General features: G+C 42.3%; 1 long non-coding RNA gene across 2 annotated transcripts; it reads right to left on the bottom strand.

Moving 5' to 3' along the window:
- Nucleotides 1-1,941: 1,941 nt before the first annotated feature.
- LOC129866886 (uncharacterized) lies at nucleotides 1,942-20,689 on the bottom strand. Of its 2 annotated transcripts, none has more exons than XR_008761543.1 (3): nucleotides 20,596-20,689; nucleotides 15,945-16,068; nucleotides 1,942-2,520 (listed from the first exon to the last, which is right to left on the bottom strand). It is a non-coding gene; the product is annotated as an uncharacterized LOC129866886 (long non-coding RNA). The 2 variants fall into 2 exon arrangements; XR_008761542.1 differs by lacking the exon at nucleotides 20,596-20,689 and adding an exon at nucleotides 18,205-18,422.
- Nucleotides 20,690-22,516: the final 1,827 nt, after the last annotated feature.

Below are 22,516 nucleotides of genomic sequence, written 5' to 3'. Positions count from 1 at the left end.
TGGCTTTTTGTATATGAACACAATGTAATTATGACATTGTGCAATCGCCAATAAGCAATCAGACATTTTCTTTTGTAGTTACTACAGTATTACTACAGATGACTACATATTTTGCCTGAAATCTGCCTGAAATACTGTGTGGTAAATATCCCAGTAAAACTACCCTGTATAACAACCCATTATTGTTCCTTCCAATCGTCTCCTGATTGTGGTGAATAGGCTGTAATCACTAGTTAATTTAGTTAGTTAATCAACATGTAGTGTTTGTTAAAGCCTAGTCATCAAGGACCTCCCCAAGCCTCTGCCTGTCCATCTCAGCCAAGCGGTCACTGGGGAATAGCCAGAAATAGTCACTTAATTACTGGCACTTGACCTCTGGCTGTGACCCCTGACCTTGGTATCACATGATTGCCCTTTGGGTGACTGTCCAGAGCATGACCTCTTGACCCTAACCTCCAGCCACCATAAGGCCATTACCAACAGGTCCATGTGCCTCGGACCCACTTTGGTCTAATCAAAGAGGATGCTTCCACCACCTCAAGCTGCTAATTTAACAGACTCAATACTAACAAAGGTGGTGAATAGTAGGCCTGCATTACAATAAATCAATAAAAATCGAATTAAATTATAATAATTTCTACAGCATTTTACTTCAGTGTTTTCCTTTGTTGTCCAGTCAAACGTGACAACTGTCATCCACTTGCGATCTACAATATAAACCATAATATTCATGATGAAGAGAGCTTGCTGCCTAAAATTTCAGGAAATACTTGAATGTAAAATGCATGTGAAATATCACAGCCAACGCACAATTTGTAAGACTACTTGCACAATTGTGTACATTCTGTCTTTGGGGTTGCAAGAAAATACCATATGATTTATCAATTTAAACTTTTTTTTTTGTTAATGCAAAATATAAATAATAATAGTTTATAACAGTTTATTACTGTTCTGTAATTATATTACATTTCATTGTGTCAGTCGTTTCCCTCCACCAAAACTGTTTTCCAGCATGAATTAAACAATTTCCTTGAAAACTTTGTAAGTGTTAGCATCAATACCAATGATAAGCATTAATTTAGTTATATTTACTACTTTCTGTCTGTCACATCAAACATGTTTTGATTATAACAACACAAAGACTCTGAATAATCCCTTCTAGATCTTACTTCTGTCCATCTGTTGTTGACTTTGGTCATCAGGACGGACATTGATTGAGGTCAAGGGGGAGATGTTGGAGTCAATGTTCGGCCCATCAAATCAGACCTACACTGTATAATCCTAAACCTGATTTGGTGTCAGAAAATGGAGTCACTTATCAAGTCTGTCAAGCCTGGAATTAGGAGTAGCCTCTAGTAGAGTAAACAACTCCATCAAAACAAGTCTAACTTCAGATTTAACCTACTTGAGAAATAACTGCGTTAAATATGAGAATATTCAATTAAATTATATTTACTAATTGACGTACATTTTATGTTCCTGAGGCCACCATTGCTGTATCCCAACCCATGGTGCTGTCCAAGGTACTGTTACAAGAGGACTAAACGATAGGTTGTTTGCTTTGCACTATGGACAGCTCCAAAGAGGTGGGTTTCTCTCAGCATGGTAGCCTATATTACAATTGTTTTAATCATCTAGGCTGCAAGTTCTCATTACACCTCAGTCTAATTCCTGTTTAACATTAAAATTAAACATTAAAATCCAGACGGAAAATATTTACACAAGAAGCCACCTAATATCACACAGTCAAACTCTTCAGTCATTTAGTAAAATCACCATTCTGCGATTTTTCATCGTTTTCGTCTGATGAGTCCCTGTGCTACTTTTCTCATTCTAGTTTGAGGCAGGTGTCCTTAGTCCCGCTCCCCACCCAATGTGTTCTTTTGGTTCTCCACATTTGCTATCACTTAAAAGATTGATGAACATGAAGCAAGACACAAATGATCATTGTACATCATTTAATTGACAACAATGTGGAATCACTTTCTTCAGGGTTTGTAAAGAGCAATGCCACACACACACACACACACACACACACACACACACACACACACACACACACACACACACACACACACACACACACACACACACACACACACACACACACACACACAGCAGAGTTTGAATGTCACTTGTGACTTGAGAGCATAAGTGAGTTTATGATTTTCTTCATTATTATTTTATTGAATCAGTGAAAGAACAACAAATTCAAGGAAGAGTGAATGTGTCAATGTATTCCATTAAAAAATATCAGATTTTTCCAGTATTTTCTAGTCTCTTGTGATTTTTGCCAAAGTATATTTTAAGCATCCTCTTGCATAATCTTCCATAGTCTTCCCTCTAGCTTGTTGTGGTCCTCTGGTTCCGTGAACAGTGTATGCTACTCTAGCTCCTCATGCCAGATGTATAAACTGACTATGACAGTGACAGAGATGGTTTTAACTGTCTAATGGTTGTTTGGTCCATACCAGGATCCCCAATAGGGTATGCAGAATCCTGACGACTCCATATCCAGACCTGAGAATATGACAGAAATAATTATTAAGAACACGCACATACACTATACAGTAAAAGTCAAAAGTTTGAACAAACCTACTCATTCAAGGGTTTTTCTCTATTTTTACATTTTTTTTTACATTGTAGAATAATAGTGAAGACATCAAAACTATGAAATAACACATATGGAATCATGTTGTAACCAAAAAAGTTTTAAACAAATCAAAATATGCTTTATATTTGAGATTCTTCAAAGTAGCCATCCTTTGCCTTGATGACAGCTTTGCACACTTTTAGGATTCTCTCAACCAGCTTCATGATGTAGTCACCTGGAATGCATTTCAATTAGCAGGTGCGCCTTGTTAAAAGTTACCTTTTGGAATTCCTTTCCTTCTTAATGCGTTTGAGCCAATCAGTTGTGTTGTTACAAGGAATGGGTGGGATATAGAAAATAGCCCTATTTGGTAAAAGACCAAGTCCATATTATAGCAAGAACAGCTCAAATAAGCTAAGAGAAACAACAGTCCATCATTACTTTAAGACATGAAGGTCAGTCAATAAAGAACATTTCAAGAACTTTGAAAGTTTCATCAAGTGCAGTCGCAAAAACCATCAAGCGCTATGATTAAACTGGCTCTCATGAGGAGGAAAGGATGACCCAGAAATACCTCTGCTGCAGAGATAAATGCACCTTAGATTGCAGCCCAAATAAATGCTTCACAGAGTTCAAGTAACAGACACATCTCAACATCAATAGTTCAGAGGAAACTGCGTGAATCAGGCCTTCATGGTTAAATTGCTGCAAAGAAACCCCTACTAAAGGACACCAATAAGAAGAGACTTGCTTGGGCCAAGAAACACGAGCAATGGACATAAGACCAGTGGAAATCTGTCCTTTGGTCTGATGAGTCCAAATTTGACACAAAGTAGGTAAATGGAATACCTCTGCATGTGTGGTTCCCACCGTGAAGCATGGAGGAGGAGGTGTGATGGTGTGGGGTGCTTTGCTGGTGACACTGTCAGTGATTTATTTAGAATTCAAGGTACACTTAACCAGCTACCACATCATTATGCAGCGATACGCCATCCCATCTGGTTTGGGCTTATTGGGACTATCATTTGTTTTTCAACAGGACAATTACCCAAAACACACCTCCAGGCTGTGTAAGGGCTATTTGACCAAGAAGGAGAGTGATGGAGTGCTGCATCAGATGACCTGGCTTCCACAATCCCCCGACCTCAACACAATTGAGATGGTTTGGGATGAGTTGGACCGCAGATTGAAGGAAAAGCAGCCAACAAGTGCTCAGCATATGTGGGTACTCCTTCAAGACTGTTGGAAAAGCATTCCTCATGAAGCTGGTTGAGAGAATGCAAAGCTGTCATCAAGGAAAAGGGTGGCTACTTAGAAGAATCTAAAATCTAAAATATTTTTTGGTTGCTACATGATTCCATATGTGTTATTTCATAGTTGTTATGTCTTCACTATTATTCTACAATGTAGAAAATAGTAAAAATAAAGAAAAACCCTTGAATGAGTAGGTGTGTCCAAACGTTTGACGGGTACTGTGTATACAAAAGTATTTGAACACCCCTTCAAATTAGATGATTCGGCTATTTCAGTCACACCAGTTGCTTACAGGTGGATAAAATCGAGCACACAGCCATGCAATCCCCATAGGAAAACATTGGCAGTAGAATGGCCTTACTGAAGAGCTCAGTGACTTTCAACATGGCACTGTCATAGGATGCCACCTTTCCAACAAGTCAGTTTGTCAAATTTCTGCCCTGCTAGAGCTTCCCCGGGCAACTGTAAGTGCTGTTATTGTGAAGTGGAAACATCTAGGAGCAACAACGGCTCAGCCGTGAAGTGGTAGGCCACACAACTCACTGAACGAGACTGCCGAGTACTGAAGCAAGAAGTGCGTAAAAATAATTTGCCCCCGGTTGCAACACTCACTACCGAGTTCCACACTGCCTCTGGATGCAACGTCAGCACAATAACTGTTCTCCGGGAGCTTCATGAAATGGGTTTCCATGGCCGAGCAGCCGCACACAAACCTAAGATCACCATGCGCAATGCCAAGCGTCAGCTGGGTTGGTGCCACCATTGGACTCTCTCTCGAGTGATGAATCACACTTCACCATCTGGCAGTCCGAGGGATGACTCTGGGTTTGGCGGTAGCCAGGAGAATGCTATCTGCCCGAATACATAGTGCCAACTGTAAAGTTTGGTGGAGGAGGAATAATGGTGTGGAGCTGATTTTTATGGTTCGGGCTAGGCTCCTTAGTTCCAGTGAAGGGAAATCTTAATACTACAGCATACAATGACATTCTAGACTATTCTGTGCTTCAACTTTGTGGAACAGTTTGGAGAAGGCCCTATCCTGTTTCAGCATGACAATGCCACCGTGGACAAAGCGAGGTCCATACAGAAATTATTTGTCAAGATCGGTGTAAAATAACTTGACTGGCCTGCACAGAGCCCTGACCTCAACTCCATTTAACACCTTTGGGATGAATTGGAACGCCGACTGTGAGCCAGGCCTAATTGCCCAACATCATTAATGCTCATTAATGCTTTTGTGGGTAAGTGAAAGCAAGTCCCTGCAGCAATGTTCCAACATCTAGTGGAAAGTCTTCCCAGAAGAATGGAGGCTGGTATAGCAGCAAAGGGGGAACCTTCTCCATATTAATGGCCACAATTTTGGAATGAGATGTCCACATACTTTTTGTCATGTAGTGTATATAATGCACACATTTTTCACAAAAAAGGGGAAGACTACAAAGAGACCCAAAACGAAAAACTTTTTTGATATCACTCACTTCTTCAGTATACCTTGTCCTCCGAAACCAGACATTGAACCCACCAATTTAACAGTACTGCAGCCCACTCTCACCCATTTAACAGAACTGTAGCCAACTCTCACCCATTTAACACTACTGCAGCCCACTCTCACCCATTTAACAGTACTGCAGCCCACTCTAACCCATTTAACAGAACTGTAGCCCACTTTCACCCATTTAACAGAACTGCAGCTCACTCTCACCCATTTAACAGAACTGCAACCCACTCTCACCCATTTAACAGAACTGCAGCCCACTCTAACCCATTTAACACTACTGCAACCCACTCTCACCCATTTAACAGAACTGTAGCCCACTCTCACCCATTTAACACTACTGCAACCCACTCTAACCCATTTAACACTACTGCAACCCACTCTCACCCATTTAACAGAACTGCAGCTCACTCTCACCCATTTAACAGAACTGCAGCCCACTCTCACCCATTTAACAGAACTGCAACCCACTCTCACCCATTTAACAGAACTGCAGCCCACTCTCACCCATTTAACAGAACTGCAACCCACTGTCACCCATTTAACAGAACTGTAGCCCAATCTCACCCATTTAACAGAACTGCAGCCCACTCTCACCCATTTAACAGAACTGTAGCCCACTCTCACCCATTTAACAGAACTGTAGCCCACTCTCACCCATTTAACAGAACTGCAGCCCACACATATCTGACAGACAAACAGCATTATGAACAACAATATCTGGAATATTTTCCATGTTGGCAAGCTAATAGCAACCTCAGATGCTTAATTAAGAAGCAGACACCCTACAGGATTGTACTTTAAATGCATTTTACTGCCTACCCAAAACACTTACACAACCCATAACAAAGCCAGATCCTTGGTCAACATGATAGCAACCTCCACAGTACACTATCCTTATTTACGCTACATAAACATAATTTATCTTTATCTTTTATTCATTTTAGACACTTCCAGACATTTATTCAAATCTGAAATGCAAACTGAAATGCACTGAAACGCAAACAGTATTTCCCCCCCTTTCTGCAAATAGGCCCTGCATGCACTGCATTGCATGTTGTTCCTCTCCTCCATTTTAACTCTGTATACATGGAGCTCTGTAGGCTTTACTCACTTCAGGGAGTCGGCCCAAACTCTTTCTCTGTCAATTTTCATCCACTCCCCCATTCAACCAGTCCCTTTCTGTCGCCAACCCCACAATGCAGGGTTTGTCCTTGCTCTCTTTGTCCACCTCTGATATCTTTTTTGACTGCTCCCTCTCCTCAGACAGCATGCAGCATATGCAAATAGAGGCCCTTTTATTCGCCAGACCCCTCCCCTGAACGGGAACAACCATGAAGGGGACCACACTCGCATACAAACAGAGAAGTGTAGAAATACATACGCAAAAAGCCTGTACATGGACTTACAGAAACACACACACACAGACTCACAAACACAAACACTGAAACAAATAGACTGACATACCAGTTATTTTACACTGAAAAGTGAAAATTCTCTCTGGCTGGTCTTACCACATCCATTAAGTGGTTCTGTAACACTAGAGTTTTATGCCATCCAAATACTTCTCAATTCAACACAACAATATAACACAATACAACAGAAGCATACTACCTCAAAAATACGTAGGCAAAGCATGCAGTGAGTGGCAGAGGGAAAAGTTAGAATACAGGGTGGAGGATGTATGGATTCTCTTCTATAGGGTGAGGGTGTTGAGTCTAGACAGGGATCAAAGGTGGGGGGTGGGGTACCCTACACAGATCTACAGAGGGGTAGACTGAGGGAGGGGCCAGACTGGAGCTATGGAGCGTAGACTGAGTATTTGAGGTTTGGAGGAAGACTGTGAGCTTATGGGGGACTAGACTGTGTGTCTGAAGTTGGGGTGCAGGTGGTGGGAGGATAGACTGGAGTTATGGTAAGGAGGTGTCTGATAAACATAAAGCAGTCCTTCCCTCAGAGCTGACATTCCAAAGCTCTGGGCCTGTGCCTTCTGTGAGTGTACGTTTGTGTGTGTGTGTGTGTGTGTTGGGGGGCTGATGTGCAGCCTACTCCCACCCATTTAGACAGCTCTGACAGCTTGGCCTTTTCACGGGTGCATTGCTGAGCCAGCTGGCTTCCCTTCCTTAGCAACCTCCACAGGGGTCAAAGGGCACCCCCCCACCCAACCACCTCCAAGACCACCTCTCCCACTGGCCAGAGACCAGACAGCTTGGCAGCCATGAACTTGAGCTTGACGAACTTGACCTATACTACAATAATACGTTGAAACAAAAAAGCATGCACATTGCATCACGTGATCAGACGTGGATATTTGATCCGTCAATTAATGATCCAAATCAGATAATAATCTAGAATCAGTAATACAATGATCAAAATGGAGAAAGAACCAATATGCAGTATCAGCAAGGACTGAGAGCTAGAAATCTATACAGTGCTATACTTAACACTGAAACTGAGACTCCTCTTTCTAAGTGTTCCTCACTTCTCTCAGTTGCAAATCTGCAGTATTTCAGAGGGATCGACACAATCATTACAGAACTGTAGATAGTACTATACAGATTAAGAACATGCAAAGAAAGAAACAGGTCACTCTCAAGACCTCCCACCACCCCACCTCCAAACTCCATCTTCCCCTAGTGTGATTATAATATGAGTACTGTATTAAAAGCTCAGTCACCTAATTCTCCTCTACTTTCATTAGAGCACAGAAGATCCCTGCTCCGGGACTCTGGGGGTAGACAGACATAATCTGAAAAGCGCTGGATGTAGAAACTTCTCCTGTGTATTCCTCTATAAGATACTTAAAGACAAGGCTTTGTGCTAGATTACTACCGGCCAGAGTTGTATTAGGGAGCCCTGATGAGGCCAGCCTGACCCACATTGGACATCCACTCCCCCCTTCAGACCCCCCCCCACACACACACACACGCACACGTGAGCCAGGCTTAATATACACTGCTCAAAAAAATAAAGGGAACACTTAAACAACACAATGTAACTCCAAGTCAATCACACTTCTGTGAAATCAAACTGTCCACTTAGGAAGCAACACTGATTGACAATAAATTTCACATGCTGTTGTGCAAATGGAATAGACAAAGGTGGAAATTATAGGCAATTAACAAGACAACCCCAATAAAGGAGTGATTCTGCAGGTGGTGACCACAGACCACTTCTCAGTTCCTATGCTTCCTGGCTGATGTTTTGGTCACTTTTGAATGCTGGCGGTGCTTTCACTCTAGTGGTAGCATGAGATGGAGTCTACAACCCACACAAGTGGCTCAGGTAGTGCAGCTCATCCAGGATGGCACATCAATGCGAGCTGTGGCAAGAAGGTATGCTGTGTCTGTCAGCGTAGTGTCCAGAGCATGGAGGCGCTACCAGGAGACAGGCCAGTACATCAGGAGACGTGGAGGAGGCCGTAGGAGGGCAACAACCCAGCAGCAGGACCGCTACCTCCACCTTTGTGCAAGGAGGGGCACTGCCAGAGCCCTGCAAAATGACCTCCAGCAGACAACAAATGTGCATTTGTTAGCATATGGTCTCACAAGGGCTCTGAGGATCTCATCTCGGTACCTAATGGCAGTCAGGCTACCTCCGGCGAGCACATGGAGGGCTGTGCGGCCCCACAAAGAAATGCCACCCCACACCATGACTGACCCACCGCCAAACCGGTCATACTGGAGGATGTTGCAGGCAGCAGAACGTTCTCCACAGCGTCTCCAGACTCTGTCACGTCTGTCACATGTGCTCATGTGCTCAGTGTGAACCTGCTTTCATCTGTGAAGAGCACAGGGCGCCAGTGGCGAATTTGCCAATCTTGCTGTTCTCTGGCAAATGCCAAACGTCCTGCACGGTGTTGGGCTGTAAGCACAACCCCCACCTGTGGACGTCGGGCCCTCATACCACCCTCATGGAGTCTGTTTCTGACCGTTTGAGCAGACACATGCACATTTGTGGCCTGCTGGAGGTCATTTTGCAGGGCTCTGGCAGTGCCCCTCCTTGCACAAAGGCAGAGGTAGCGGTCCTGCTGCTGGGTTGTTGCCCTCCTACGGCCTCCTCCACATCTCCTGATGTACTGGCCTGTCTCCTGGTAGCGCCTCCATGCTCTGGACACTACGCTGACAGACACAGCAAACCTTCTTGCCACAGCTCGCATTGATGTGCCATCCTGGATGAGCTGCACTACCTGAGCCACTTGTGTGGGTTGTAGACTCCGTCTCATGCTACCACTAGTGTGAAAGCACCGCCAGCATTCAAAAGTGACCAAAACATCAGCCAGGAAGCATAGGAACTGAGAAGTGGTCTGTGGTCACCACCTGCAGAATCACTCCTTTATTGGGGGTGTCTTGCTAATTGCCTATAATTTCCACCTTTTGTCTATCCATTTGCACAACAGCATGTGAAATGTATTGTCAATCAGTGTTGCTTCCTAAGTGGACAGTTTGATTTCACAGAAGTGTGATTGACTTGGAGTTACATTGTGTTTTTAAGTGTTCCCTTTATTTTTTTGAGCAGTGTATATCACAGTGAGCCATTAAAACATTAATACTATCCACACAGCGAGAGGTGAATCCAGAGAGGTAACTGGGGAGATGTACTTATTTCATTAACTGTTTGTGGGCTACATTACTCATGTACAGAATGGGAACTGTGGGAACACACAAGATCAGTTTATGGTATGACTCTCACTCACTGAAATACCTCCAAACATGAAATAATAGTTTTTCTAAATAATAATATAATATCCAAAAAGCTCAAACAACAGTACTACGATTCAGTTAATGCTAGGCTACAATATCTCTCATTTCTTCCATTCCTTTTCAGGACATACACAGTCATCTGTGGCGGCCACCAAAACATATACAGTCACTCCCCTATATCAGGAGCATTCAACTCTTACGCTACGAGGTCCGGAGCCAGCTGGTTTTCGGTTCTACCTGATAATGAATTGCACCCATTTGGTGTCCCAGGTCTAAATCAGTCTCTGATGAAAAAATGCAGTGGAACTGGCTCCGAGGTCCAGAGTTGAGTTTGAGGGCCCTATATGGATAATTACGTTTGTTCAGAGATTAAGGGGAAAACTTTGGCTGATGTATCCATACACGGGAGGGGTAATCTTGCGGAAACTATGATCCCAAATTGTTCTTAAACCATGTCTTAGTGCCACTGACCTCTCTGACCAATCACTGATTGGACATGGCCACCGTTTTGATTGAAAGCTGTGTTTAAAATTAAAGTATTCCTCCTTAAGCACCTCAATACCGATGCGTTATAATCACTTCAGTTCATAGGTCAACTCTCAAACTATACCACATTTGACATGTTTTGGATCACTTTGGTATTTTCTGTTGTAGTTGATTTTCTGTTCAGGTAGAAGTTTATGTTTTACGTCTATACCAAATTCACATGATCTGGAACTGTAGAACAGAATGTATTTTTTATGAACTAACTGTGTTCTTTCCTAAATGCAAATCTGGCTTAGTGTCTCATTAAAGAAAACACACAGGGGAACATTGTTTGTCTGTGAACACTGAACAGATGTGCATGGACAGTACTGGTGCTGGGTGGGGGGTCTAAATACCTTTTGAATGCATGCATGCTTCCAGTATTTGAAAGAAAAACCTGTCTGCTTTAAATGCTAGTATAGTGACCATGAATACATTTAGATTGCCTCACAAATCTGCCTCGGTCGCTGACTCGCTTTGGCCACTGTGCCGACGACTGTAGCATCTGTCACATAGAGCTGACCCCCCACCCCATCCCACCCCCCACCGCACACACAGACACACAGACACACCCTCAATAACTCCCTCTACTTCTCCATTACTGACATGCAATTAAATGCATACAGGTCCTTTGATTGAGCTTGCGTCTCGCTGTTCCTCTGCTTACAGTAGCTTCTGCTCCACGCGGGGAGGCGGAGGGAAAGAAACATGGCCACTCACCCAATACACACTATCATGTGTCTCTCTCCCCCTTCCTCTTAGCATCTTTCAGCCTCTCCCTGCCCCTCTCTTTCCTCTCCTTTCCACCAATCTGTCTTTTACCTCTTTTCGAAGAGCAACTGTCGACATTTCAAAGTGGCGTTCTATAGCTGTTTTTAGTCTGTTCAAAAGCAGATTGTCTGTCAGACATATTTTCTTCCTCTCTTTGTTTGCTATAACACACTCTTATAGAAAAGCGATTAAGTGTCATCTGAGTGAATTCTCTCTCTCTTTCTGTCCCCTTTATCATAGTTTCACATATGCAGTATATAAGACAGACAGCCCTAACACAGTTACAGTATATAAAGAGCTGTGAACATCATTCATCTGAATAAGAAGGGTAATACTTTATGGGCCGGTTTCCTGGATCCAGATTAAGTCTGTTCCTGGACTAAAAAGCATACTCAACAAAGAATCTCTACTAGTGCCTTTTAGTCCAGGACTAGTCATAAGTCTGTTCTGGGAAACCAGCTTTGTAAATATAAATGAGACATTCATTAAACCTGCATGATGAAGGAGATGGATGATGAGTCAACTGTTTCAACACACCTTGCAGGTCCGCTGAAAGTACTCAGTCATTCAATACATCACTTTTCATCTACTTCAACCAAATGAACTACTATACCATTAGATTCCCTCTGATACATCCAGTGGTCTCAGTGGGTTTTCTCTATCAATACCTGGTTCCTCTGTGGAACCTGCTCCATGCACCCCAGAGATAAACAGAGAAAAATTAGGTAGACAAGGAGAGCTTGGCAGAGAGGAAACACGTCAGACCCACTGTGTCACGCCCTGGCCTTTGTTATCTTTGTTTTCTGTAAAAGTTTGGTTAGGTCAGGGTGTGACAGGGGGGATGTTTGTGTGTTTTTGTCTTGTCTTGGGTGGTTGTATGGTATAGGGGGTTTAGGTAGAGTAGATGGGTTTGTGTTTGAGTGTAGGTGTCTAGGTATGTCTATGGTTGCCTGAATGGTTCTCAATCAGAGACAGCTGTCATTCATTGTCTCTGATTGGGAGCCATATTTAAGGCAGCCATAGGCAGTAGGCTTTTGTGGGTAATTGTCTATGTTCTATGTTGCATGTGTGCACTTAGTCTATTATAGTTTCACTTTTGTTTTCGTTTGCTTTTGTCTTCCAATAAAAGAAGATGTATTTTTCACACGCTGTGCCTTGGTCCACTCATTCGTCTCAAGACGTTCGTGACACACTGATAACACTGAAACACTCCCTGCCTTTTTTGTCTCAGACAAACTCAGACTTAAATCTATTTTACCACTAAAGCAACAACAAAACAATCCAGAACATAAAATACTAATTGTGATGAGTAATATTTCAACTGTAATGCGACTTATATTTCTATCATATGCCTTTGCCAGCTTGTGTATATTGTGTACATTGTTAGCGTACATACTGTATAACGGCTGTAAAATCTCCTATATGTTTGTCAAAGTATTTCCCAGTCCACAGAAATGTCCCTCTCAGTCATGCAGAGCAGACTGAATAGACTAATGAACCCAGTCAGGTGGCACTCTAGTGTGTGAACCTAACTCCACCCACCACTCCTCACCCATCCAATCAACATATCAAATGCACATATTAAAACACACACCGCACACACATTAAACCCAGTCGCTCACAAGACTATCCTGATCGGTTAAAACATTCTAATGTCTGTGGCATCTGCTCATAGTCTAGTCTGGAGGGCCTTTCCCACCCTGCCCCCCGGCCCCAGGCCCTCCAGACCCAGGCCGCGCCTCACCACCAGCCCTCACAATAGTGGGGAAGCAGGGCTTTTTTTTTGGGGGGGGGGGGGGGGGGGGGGGGGTGAACAGCCTTTGAGGGGGAGAAAGAGTGGGGATGAATAATAATGTGAAAACGCAGGCCTCTGTTCATTAACACGCGAACGCAGGCTGCAGCTGCACACATTAGCCCTTAACGCAGACTCTCTCTCTTGGCCTCACTGCTTTTCGCTCTCTCGCTCTCTCTCTTGCCCTGTTTCAGGTTGATGCAGAAACCGCCAGGGGCACAGGGTGGCATTTATACCAGACTTAAGTCTGATTTTGGTGTGTGCTTGTGCGTGTGTTTTGCATGTCTGACCATGTCTGCCTGTGCACTTCATTCATGAATCAAGACAGTAGTGCAATGTAGGCAATGCTATTTCTACAGTTTTTGTGATTATAATAGCTCCATTACATGTCTCATCATCAATACTTAGGAGTAGAGTATACAGAAATGAGGGAGTAATTTGGCAGTAAAGTATGCTCACACAGATATGCACACACACACACACACACACACACACACACACACACACACACACACACACACACACACACACACACACACACACACACACACACACACACACACACACACCCCACATACAAACTTGATTCTAAAAAAGATGAATGTAGATTAATATGAATCAATTAATAATTTGTAAATTGTCCTTGATGTGTGTTTGATAATCTCACACAATATCTGAATAATTATTCCATATCATTCCTCATTTAATTACACAGTAGGTACATGTGAGTTTGATGTAGTAAGATACCTCAACTGTACTGTATAATTTGGAGCACTATATTAGTCTGAACAAAAACGTCACGAGAAAAAAACAAAAAATATTGAGAATTAATCTTATAGAAAAATCTATTTAGCAGGTATCTGTAGTAGATTATCAATGAAACATTTTAAACCCCATTCAAAATCCCTCGTTGCAAACTACTTGCATCAAGCAAGACAACCATCAACACAACCCACACTAGAATACTTCCCGAGCGCACTAAGCCTTTCAGAACAAAATGTCCCTGCCCGCAGTCTTTTTCATGTCATTTTTTTAATCATCACTGTATGTCGAATAAATCACTATGTCTGTTAATTTCATGTAAATAACTCAAACTATTTCTTGTAATTTATTTTCCTGAGCCTCCTTTTGCCATTGAAATGCTCAGTCTGATCATGTGGGCAACAGACGAGTGGCCCCCCTCTTGACAGCGGAGAGAAATGTTTTAACGTCACCCCGCTCCTCCGCTCTCTCCACTGGCTTCCAGTTGAAGCTCGCATCCGCTACAAGACCATGGTGCTTGCCTACGGAGCTGTGAGGGGAACGGCACCTCAGTACCTTCAGGCTCTGATCAGGCCCTACACCCAAACAAGGGCACTGCGTTCATCCACCTCTGGCCTGCTCGCCTCCCTACCACTGAGGAAGTACAGTTCCCGCTCAGCCCAGTCAAAACTGTTCGCTGCTCTGGCACCCCAATGGTGGAACAAACTCCCTCACGACGCCAGGACAGCGGAGTCAATCACCACCTTCCGGAGACACCTGAAACCCCACCTCTTCAAGGAATACCTAGGATAGGATAAAGCAATCCTTCTGCCCCCCCCCCCCCCCCCCTTAAAAGATCTAGATGCACTATTGTAAAGTGGCTGTTCCACTGGATGTCATAAGGTGAATGCACCAATTTGTAAGTCGCTCTGGATAAGAGCGTCTGCTAAATGACTTAAATGTAAATGTAAATGTAAATTTTTATAAGTTTAAGAGTTAATTTCGTGCATTCCTACACATTTTGACATGGGGTGTAGAGAAAATGTTGCAGTTTTAAAGCAAGTTTGATGCAATTCTACACATTTTGCCATGGGGCGGAAAGAATATTTTGCAATTTTATAACACATTTCATGCAATTCTACTTATTTTGACATGAGGTGAAGAGGAATGTTTGTTTTTAATATGATATCTGAGTGAGACTGATTAACAAAATAAATAGGGGGCCCCCCCGGCCGGTAATTTGACCATGATAACAAGTTTTGATAGCTGGCAGTTAAATTAACTTAGCAATCAAAAAAAAATGTTTTGCTGACATGGGCTAATTAATTGATTATCAGTGACTGATATAACTAGAGAAAAACTGTTGATGCACAATGAAATTTAGAATTTGCACCTTGCGCATTCTCCTATTCTAACTCGCAACAGTAAGTTGAGACCCCGAATGAGTTTTTTTTACCTCACTTACCCCTTCAAAGAATGAGGAGCCATATGGATATAAAAGATGGACTGGTTATTGGTCAGAGTGATGTGATCAGATTGTGATGTCATGCTGTGGGCCAAAAATTCCATTACACCTGAACAGGCTGAAATTCCATGATCATAATTTTCACAATTTCAGGGTGTTATTTTGACGTCATAGTGTGGAAATATCTTCTTTAAAAAAAAAAGGAAATCACGTTTTTGACTGCACTGCTCCTTTAAAATATTACATAACATAATCAAGGTCTTCACAGAATAGCATATCCTATTTGAGCGAGAGGAATAGGCCTTCCTTCCTCTACTGTAAAGAGTAAAAAGCTGCCAAGAGAAAATTGTAGGCTTTCTGCAATCCTCCAATCGGTGCCAGCTCATTCACTTTGTTTGCCACCCAGCCCCCTGCCTCCTTCTCCTCGCCCCAACCCCTTCTCTTTTAATTAATAGTATTAGATAGGCGAGGGAAGAAGACCATGTGTGATGTGGGAGGAAATAGGGAATATCCCCCGTCTCTCTCTTCACCACCCCCTAACAATTTTGCACCCCCATTCCCACTCCCACCTCTGGAACCCAACAGAGGACCATGATGCAACTCACCTCGTGTGCCAGCCCAGCCATCTTAGGTACCGCGGCAACGTCTCCCAAGATGGCTCCTTTCTCTCCTCTTTCAGCACCCATCCGGCGGGGTCCCGGCACAGTCTTTGTCCCCTTTCTTGTCTCCCTGTTGGCAGTACAGATGACATTAGAGGATGGTGGGTAAAGGGGGTGGGGTGTTGGGATAGGGGGTGGCAATTTCCAGACAGTTTCATCCTCCTCTTTCTCTTTTTGCGGTGATTCTGTCCCCTTTTTGTGCTCCTTGATCACACCAAGTTGTGAACAAGTCACCTGTGGAGAAAGCAGGTGGACGAGAATAACATACACCATGATATTTGGTGATTATTACCAATTCAAAACCATGGCAACTACCTCTTAAGATTATTTTTAAGAGGCAAATGTGGATGCACAATTCCTCTAGTTCATTAAAATGTTAACATATAGAGCATTTAAAAACGACACTACAGAAACCCATTCTGCTTCAATTGAATAATTTTATGACATACATCTATACACACTCTACTTACACTGATGTGCTTTTGTTGTTGGCTGCCTGAGGAGTTGTCTGACTCGTGCATTAAATTGATACAGCTGGAGATGTCAGTGATGTAACAGTGTGTGACTGACATGTGCAGAACCCAGCATGCTGTTGGTCAATATCTTAACCCATTACCAGTGCATGATGACTAATGCAAAAGGATTTAAAGCTAGTATGGATAACACATGCACGCCTCTCCCAGGAATTTCTCCCCAAGTCATCCTTATTACATCATCCACCCAAGCTAACAACACCACAATTAACGAAATCAAAGGAAATCTATATTATTGCAAGACTTATTGATGGCATTCAGAATGCCCTGACTATACCGTAAAGACCACACTGAGTGAAAGCTCGTTCCAGGCCTGCAAGGGAAAAGAACTAGGACTTTTACATAAATCCAATCTCCCTATCTGAATCAAAGCAATTAGCCAGGCCTGGGCTGACAGTGAGCCTGCTGCAGCAGGTAGTTAAAAGGGATGAATGAAAACTCATCTCACTTTAGTGCTCTCTAGGCTTTACAATCTCAGTTGCTTAATTCTCTGGCCAAATCACACAAAGTAGGTGAAGTAGAAAGTTAAGAAGTGCAGGCCCTGTATCCTGGATGTCCATGCCCTTGTTATTGAGAGGACACAATGTATTGGTAGAATTACTCCCAAGGTCTCAGACACTTCAATTTTAACTGCAGTTTGCAAGTGTTTTTCTTACCCATGGGTGTATTCTTAGAGTAGGCTTACTTTTACCATTCACATTTAGTTGCATTTCTAGTGTATTGCATATTCAAATAGCCTACACTGCCTAGAACACGTAGTGCTTTATTAGACTAGTTTAGCCTACACTCTTATTTGGCCATTCTTTCAAACATCCTTTAATTTTTCGTTTTCCTAATGGCTTGAATAAGGAATAGGCCTACTGTAATATTTTTTTGCCAAAATGTAAGAGATGAATTTAAGTTAGAAGGCTTATTTGTGTGAATAGTGGTGGCCATGGCAAAGTGCTGGCAGGGTGGTGGTTGAACGTGGCGGTTTAACTTAATACGCAGCCAGAGAGCACGGGCCCTTCTCTCCCTGTGGGCGCGAGTTGTTTTGCATTCAGCACCATGTTCTAGAACGGGCTGAATGGATAGCTCCCGCGTAGAAGAAGACAAACTAATCCAAACACATCGAAACAGATTCATACCTCGTCGGTGACTGCGACTAATGCCACCAACCAACATCGGGCCCTAATAGGCATAGGCCTATATTCACAAATGTAATCGAGTCATGTGCTTGTTGTAATAGCTTTTATGGCAGCCTTAGCCATTATCACAAATGCAAAGACGTGGTATTTACTTAGATTACCCTATGCGAAAAGTTTTAAATGTAAAGAGAGGCCTGTAGTCCTTATTAGGCCACAAACATGGTCATAAGAACAGCGCACACCCTTACCACAAGGGAAACAGCCAAAAAGGCATAGAAAAACGAACAAATGTCCTCAAGCCAATCGAGGCGGGCAATGTTACGATGTCAGAGTTCGGATAAAAGTAGGCTAGGCCTACATCTGCTCATATTTTGTTTACTGAAATTAAAAAGGCAGCCATTTCAAATAAATTGTTGATTTTGTTTGATTATATTTGTAACCATAAATATTAAAAACACTATAATGTTTAACAAATTACATTGCAAGCATTGTGACAACAAAGACGTTTATTATTTTTTACAATTAACAACATGACGTGTTGCTTACCTTTGAGGTGAAACTTGGCGAAACTTGTTAGAAGGCCTAATTAGTTGTAGGTATACCCTAGGCCTTATTTCCTACCTGACCGTGAATGTGGAAGTAATTTCTACTTTCGGTTATCTAGCTTTATGACAGGTATTTAACACTCATACAGCTAGATAACCAAAGACAGAAACCGACCTCCGGTTCACATGCATTTTCGTAGACTACTTTGTCTTGCTGCCTCGTACTCATGATCGATTGGTGAGCGGTAGTGATGACGTGCTTCATCCGACACCTTGAGAGAGGAAGGAATGATAGATATGATTTAAATTTCGTATGACCATATTAAATGTCCTTTTACCAATGATGGCCAAAAATAATTGGGGAAAATATTCTATTATATTCTAGAGATGTCCATTTATTCTATTCGGAGATGTTCATGTGGCGTGAGGACAGGACACTGACAGCGAGTCATCAAATTCCTTTTTAAAAGACCAATAAGGACAAGGTAGGCCTGAATAAACATTGACTATAAGTGAGTGGCGTTTATACAGTTAGGCCTGTTATTACAATATATAGCACCATCTTTCAGGCTATGGCAACAAAAAGGCTGATTGGCCTTATCATTGATAGGCATAGGCCTATCATTCGATTATATTTCGTTTTCTAATCATTATTAGGAAGTTCATCAACAAGTAGGCTAGAAAACGTATAGGGTTACACTCGATGTGAGTTAAAAAATGTGATTGCCTTTAATTGAAGGGGGAAAAAATATATTTGTGGGCCTACCTTACCAATCCAAACAAACTCAGTTCGAACAAAGTGGCTAATTTATTGTTCTACGATAAAGAGAGTTTGTATAATGTGCGCATGGGACCTGGTTATGTTGGGCCTATATATAAATGATCTGTCGCCAGAATTAAATTAATCAAGTAGCTTATATTAATTTAGGAGATATCACCACAGCATTGTGGAGATGTTGGAGATGATTCCTTGTCAATTTAAAAGCTTTTCATTTATCTCAGAGACAGAAAAAAAACATTTCCTGATGTGTCTAGTATCAAATCATAGTCTAGTAAAGTAGCCTGCGTTATATCTTGAAAATGACAATTGTATTCTTAGTAAGTAATCCAGTAAATGTGATGTTATGAGTGTTGATTAATTGGCATGACACTGGCCTAACCAACAGGTGCTTTGTTACATTTCATTAGGCTAATATTAATGGACAATGCTTACACAGAAATAAACTATTCAACTTCCACTGGAAATAGGCAATATGACTCAAAGAGATGTGAATAGCTTACATTTTATTAACTAAATTACTTATTAGTTGTGTAAAGGTGTAGGCTGCATAGGGCCTACTGATTTTGTTTGCATTTGGACAGTTATTTTCCTTCTATCCATTAATATACAATTTACTGAACAAGAACCAAACTTAAGAGTTCCTTGTCTGTAATCAAATTAACTAAATGTGAATAAAGAAAATCAAAAGCAGGCTTACAAGTTCTTCCTAGTCGCAAACCATTGTTTGTTTGTATTTTAAAAACAACAACACTATTAGACTTAGCTGTGAAAACTATTTTTAAAGAATGAATGATTTGTCTATATGTCACTGTTTAGAAGTTTAGCATATTTAAAGGATGACTTGGCTATAACGCATGATATGGCGAATATATCGTGTAGGACTCGGCCCTCATGCTGTCTTCAGTTCAAGCACGTTCCGATTTACAAACCACCAACCCGTTTACAAACATACAAGATAGAAAAGAAGGACTAGGCTATATAATAGACCATAATTCAAACGCTAGTAATATGATTGTCGAGTTGCCTTTGTGTGCCCCTAGGCCTGGTCACTTTTATTGAGAGTTCTTGCCAATGACCTAGTTCTGAATCAAGGGCTATATTCACATCAAAAGCAAGGCTATAGCCTGGATAGGAAAATCACAGTATTCTAATCTATTAGCCTACTGAAAATTGCACAGTACATTGTTATAACACTTTCGACAAGAATGTCGGCTACTTTTCTATTCGATGTAAATAAATAACAATATATTATAATGTACCCGATGCCAGAAGCGCAAGCCTATTTATAACCAAGGCACAACAAAAATTCGATAATTGTAAGTAAAAGGTGACCACCAGCAAACCAGACACATCCAAGGCAGCAGGCAGACCATGGACATGACGAGAGAACAGATTCCTTGAAAGGTGCAATCCATCCTTATCTAAGATACCATGTATGTTTGCAGTGATTCCGCTATAGCTTACTTGTGTTCCTAGATTAAGAACTATATTTTTGGAATCCCCCTTTTTCAATCTTCAGTTCTATCTTTCCCTCCACGTGCGTATGCTATGTCTAGTTAACTCGCGCTCTCGCTCCTCATCTGTCCGACCTATCATTGCATTAATACGCACCGTCTTCTCCCCCTAGTCCGTCTCCTTCCCTAGTCCTCCGAGCTCTAGCCTACTCACTTCGTGCGCGCATCCTATGGTGACAATTTTCGCACACCGTGACGCCATTCCAGTGGCAGGTTGTTGTATGTCCAATCACAGAACCCGATGAAAACGAAGGCTTTTGTATGTGCGCATGTGTTGGTAAGGTGCATGGGGTTGGGAGTCCTTCTATAAATGTCTTATTAACAATCATTGAGTATCTCCATTGTCAAATCAGTGCAAATTGCTGCACAGTTTGGAATCCAAGTGTGCCAGTTTTTGAAGCGTTATTCTTTATTCTTACTCATCTTATTGCTTAATGCAAACTATGAGTTATATATATTTGGTGATGTCCAGTTATGCCTTTATACAACTAACGTAGGCTAATATGGCTCATGTTACTCGTTAAATGTAGGCTATTACGCAGACACAAAACTAGAGAGGAATGTATACGTTTCACTTGATAGCCTTAACTAATTTATGCATTGGCCAAATTGGTGGCCAAAAAGGCGACTCTTTATCCAGCCACATTAATTATGGCAACGTACACGTAGGTCCTTGAATCATGTCATAGTAGCCTAATAAAATAAAATATAACTGCTTGTCTGAATAATGACTCAATTCCTCAATTCCTACAAGGGAGTCTATATTTGTTTCAAATTTGATTTGTCACGTTCGCCGAATACAACGGGTGTAGGTAGACCTTACAGTGAAATGCTTACTTACAAGCCCTTAACCAACAGTGCAGTTTTTAAGTAAAAAAATACGTATTAGGTAAACAATAGATAAGTAAAAAAATAAAAAATAACAGTAAGGAGGCTATATACAGGTGGTACTGGTACAGAGTCAATGTGCAGGTGCACCGGTTAGTCGGGCTATTTGAGGTAATATGTACATACAGGGTTAGTTAAAGTGACTATGCATAGATGACAAACAGAGAGTAGCAGCTGCGTCAAAGAGGGGTTTGGGGGGGGGGGGGGGGGGGGGGGGCTGGACACAATGCATAGGGTAGCCATTTGATTAGCTGTTCAGGAGTCTTATGGCTTGGGGGTAAAGCTTTTTGGTCCTAGACTTGGTGCTCCGGTACCGCTTGCCATGCGGTAGCAGAGAGAACAGTCTATGACTGGGTTGGCTGGAGTCTTTGACAATTTTTAGGGCCTTCCTCTGACACCACCTGGTATAGATGTCCTGGATGGCAGGCAGCTTAGCCTCAGTGATGTACTGGGCCGTACGCACTACCCTCTGTAGTGCCTTGTGGTCGATGGCCAAGCAGTTGCCATACCAGGCAGTGTTGCAACCAGTCAGGATGCTCTCGATATTGCAGCTGTAGAACCTTTTGAGGATCTGAGGACCCATGACAAATCTTTTTAGTTACCTGAGGGGGCATAGGCTTTGTCGTGCCCTCTTCACGACTGTCTTGGTGTGTTTGGACCACTCAAGTTTGTTGATGTGGACACCAAGGAACTTGAAGCCCTCAACCTGCTCCACTAGAGCCCCGTTGATGAGAATGGGGGCGTGCTCGGTCCTCTTTTTCCTGTAGTCCACAATCATCTCCTTTGTCTTGATTACGTTGAGGGATTGTTGTTATTCTGGCACCCTCCAGCCAGGTCTCTGCCCTCCTCCCTATAGGCTGTCTCGTCATTGTCAGTGATCAGGCCTACCACTGTTGTGTCGTCTGCAATCTTAACAATGGTGTTGGAGTCGTGCCTGGCCATGCAGTCGTGGGTGAATAGGGAGTACAGGAGGGGACTACATACGTAGGCTCATTGATACAGCATCAATGAGCCTACAAAACAGTTTAAATCTCCATATGATAATGATATTCATTTCAATGCTACTATATCAACATACACACAGCAAACTCCTGTTCTTCACATAATCTATTACACACATGACACTAGAC

This window comes from Salvelinus fontinalis, chromosome 12 (assembly GCF_029448725.1).
Source record: "Salvelinus fontinalis isolate EN_2023a chromosome 12, ASM2944872v1, whole genome shotgun sequence".
NCBI classification, from domain to species: domain Eukaryota; kingdom Metazoa; phylum Chordata; class Actinopteri; order Salmoniformes; family Salmonidae; genus Salvelinus; species Salvelinus fontinalis.
The sequence above is the reverse complement of the archived record's forward strand: the minus strand, read 5'-3'. Positions and strand labels throughout refer to the sequence as shown.